The following is a 3,422-nucleotide window of genomic DNA, read 5'->3' on the forward strand; positions in this document are numbered from 1 at the left end:
ACTACCAATTTTGCTGAAGCGAAAACTCCGATAGAAATGTGAATGCGCATGAACGACACTTTCGATTCGCACGAATAAATTCGCCTATTGGAAAACAGGCTTTAGTTTGTTTATGTGAACGAAGAGGTATCCATGATCCCTGCACTAGTCTGTTTTTGTGGTTTTCTTCTGTTGGTTAATTTTTAATCTGTTTTTTTGTTTTTATCTGTTTTTCTAATCTGCTGCATTTTTTTTTGTCTGCTTAATTTTTTTTACGTTCACCTTCTCTTTACATGGACATGGCGCTTAGAGACCTTATAAATCGACCTATTAGGCCTATCTCTCCGGTATCCCCCCAGTTGGTCGAAATCCAGTTTGTCGAAACCCGGTTTGCCGAATTTAACTCACTTTGCCGAATTTAACCAACTTTGCCGAAAACCCAGTTTGCCGAATCCAGTTCACCGAAAACATGACATCTTAGTTGACCGAAAACCAAGTTTACGCAATTTGAATTTTATCTACACCGTCGTACAAAAGAAAAACACACTACTATTTTGAAATAAAATGTAATAAATAGCAATTATGTAGGCGAAACCGAATGTAAACTCAGACTTAACCACAACAAATTAGTTAAGACCATTAAAAGGTCTTCCTGTTGCTCACCACTTTAATTTACCGAGCCATAGCATCAGTGATTTAGGCTTTATAATCTTAGGCACCAATTTCAAATCCACTAAGGCTAGAGGACTGGAAGGATACCCTCGGGACATCTTCTAGCCTTAGTAGATCTGAAATTGGTGCCTAAGATTAACTATACCAACAGCATGCATGTTATTAAACTGTTGTTTTTATGTCTTCTTTAAAAAGAGCTATTATGGCGGTTGTATTGTCCTGGCAGATGTTAAGTGGGACCATCCGTCAATCAAACAATTTTGCCACGATAGAGGTCTGGATCACTGCTTCGCAACTACAGACAAGCCTGGAAGCTGCTCATATCTCATTAAGTATCAAGGCACAGCTTGTTTTGTCAGTGTTGTCTTTATTGTGTTTTTCCTCGTACAGCTTTATAAAAAGAAGGAGTACAATTGGTGAGTCATATTTATTAAAACTTACAGCTCAGTTTATAATTATTAAACGGTGCTTTACAATAGAACTGGATTTACATACACACACACACACACCTGTCTCTTATACACATCTAGATGTGTATAAGAGACAGACAACACCCTGCAACCCCTTCTCCACTTTAAAAAGTGTCCATAGCTCCTTTGATCTAAGCCGCCAGATATTCTCCGCAGATCATTCTTATTGTTGGCATCCGTAAATTATGTAATGAACTGCGAGAACCAGATTCTGTACCTGATGAAAGGTATGTTCAAGTTGATTTAAATGCATAGAAATAGATAGTACTGTACTTCCTTTAATATATGTTTGTATATTCTGGTGTATACAATTACGTCACACAGCTTTTAAAACTTTACAGTATGTGTTTAATCTTGTAGTCCCTGCGAAGCATTATTTATTTGTAAATGTGATATTAATTGTCATATATACAGATGCTTCCTTTATTATATTTTTTTTTTGTGAATTTTGATGTCCTATGACGTGTTGTTTAATTACATCAGAGAACTTGAAAACTGTGTGTTTAATCTTGTAGCCCATGCGAAGAATTCACAATTGCGACAGGCAACTCAGATGGTGATGGTATAAACTTTAATAACCGTCTCAAACGTGCCGAGGTAAGTTTGCAATCATGTGTTACTACTAAAGCATGTTCATTACACAATACCAATTGACAAACCGATTCCAAGACAGAATAAAGGAAACTGTTATAAAGTAGACCTAACACTTCAGCTATCAGGTCACTGTCTAGGGAGGACATGTTTTTACAGGCTTTCACCTTTTTAGAAAAAAAAAAACCGATACGCAATAACGTATAACAGCTTGGCATAACAGAAAGCAAGGAACAAAAATATTATTTCGAAGGTCATTTCATTAAGTACACACCCAGTGGTTACTTCAGAAGCTTAAGTTGAATATTTTAAAATTACTACAGCATTGTATGTTTATTGAACAATTTTTAAGTTATTTTTTATTACTCTATTCGACACTGAGGATTCAATACACTATTACAATTTACTAATTATGTCCCGGTGAGTATGTAATATAGTTAGATAGTTTTTGGATGGAATTCATATTACTATTATCCAGAAATTTATATATTCATATGACTTAGCTCATTATTTTGTGGAGCTGTTTCTCTGTCGGTGTGCTAATCGTTAACTCACATCAAGTACCAGCATATTATGTTCGACATACTTTGTTTTGTAAGCTGAAATCATAAAGGACAAATACATTACTGTATGTTATGTTGTTGCGCAATCACTGGCGTAATGAAGGGACCGCATGTCTATAGCCTAAGGTTACTAAATTCTGGGGCCCGCATTGAGCACATGTGGGGTGTTTGGAGGGCGAATTGCAAGATCACTTTCGAGAGGTTTTGAGCAACGCCCGATGCCAACTTGCGCTGTCGTCGGGGAATAGCCCTCCAATTCATCCTCACCACGTAGTCCCTTCGGACCATCATCGGCCAAATCATGAGGAACCCCTGCGAACAGGAAGTTTTCTTTACGCTATGGATTTTCTGTACCACTTTAATTATGTAGTCTGTAGACGCTTACCTATTATTTCCTGGGTTCAAAGCAAATGCAAAGTTTTGGGGACCTTGCGCTAATGCGGAATTGATAGGTGTCTTAATTTTTTTCTTCTTCTGCTTCCTCACAGGCCTGATGCGCCGGTGTCGTTTGTGCTTGTATTTTTGTATCACCACATATGTAATAGCAGTGTCGATGATTAATTTGAATAAATAATTAGTAAGAGTTTGCAGGCCCATAGCGTAACCGACTTAATTTGTTGGAGGTTCGTTTCAGTGGAAGTTAACCCTTTCCATAGAAACCATTATACAATAACATAATATTGTTGGCTGGGAAAGCTCAATAAATGCCGACTTGAAATACTTCTGGCTTGTATGATATCCGATACTCTGGAGAACAATGTAAATATATCTACGAATATCAATTCTTAGTTTTTGAATGCGGACCTTCTCCAGTTTTTGGACGGTTCGTCGCAACCGCCTTAACCCACCTACGCTACGGGTCTGATTTGTTACGTGTAACTTTGATAATAATGTACACATTTTCTATAATTTTCAGACCGCTTCATGGATTTCGTGTTGTTCCTGGTTGTTTCTATTTATCATCCAAGTAATCAAGACAGTAATAAAATCACGATCTGGAAACAGACCAACAAATAGACAGCAACGTGTGCCAGAGGGGCAGAATGTCGAAATAATTAGTTAAAATTGAGGCGTACTGTACGTTAAAAAGCTAATGCCACATTTTTTTTGGTCAAATAATTTGAACATTTAGGCAGTTGGATATTTA

The 3,422-nt window shown here is 37.1% G+C and overlaps 1 long non-coding RNA gene across 1 annotated transcript; it reads left to right on the forward strand.

Annotated features, from left to right (window-relative positions):
- Positions 1 to 1,273: 1,273 nt before the first annotated feature.
- LOC117109986 lies at positions 1,274 to 3,347 on the forward strand. The gene is made up of 3 exons (XR_004445612.1): positions 1,274 to 1,348; positions 1,637 to 1,718; positions 3,192 to 3,347. It is a non-coding gene; the product is annotated as an uncharacterized LOC117109986 (long non-coding RNA).
- The last annotated feature ends 75 nt before the right edge of the window (positions 3,348 to 3,422 follow it).

Source organism: Anneissia japonica, unplaced genomic scaffold (genome assembly GCF_011630105.1).
Source record: "Anneissia japonica isolate Jap-2015-1 unplaced genomic scaffold, ASM1163010v1 scaffold585_len4108843_cov191, whole genome shotgun sequence".
Taxonomy (NCBI): domain Eukaryota; kingdom Metazoa; phylum Echinodermata; class Crinoidea; order Comatulida; family Comatulidae; genus Anneissia; species Anneissia japonica.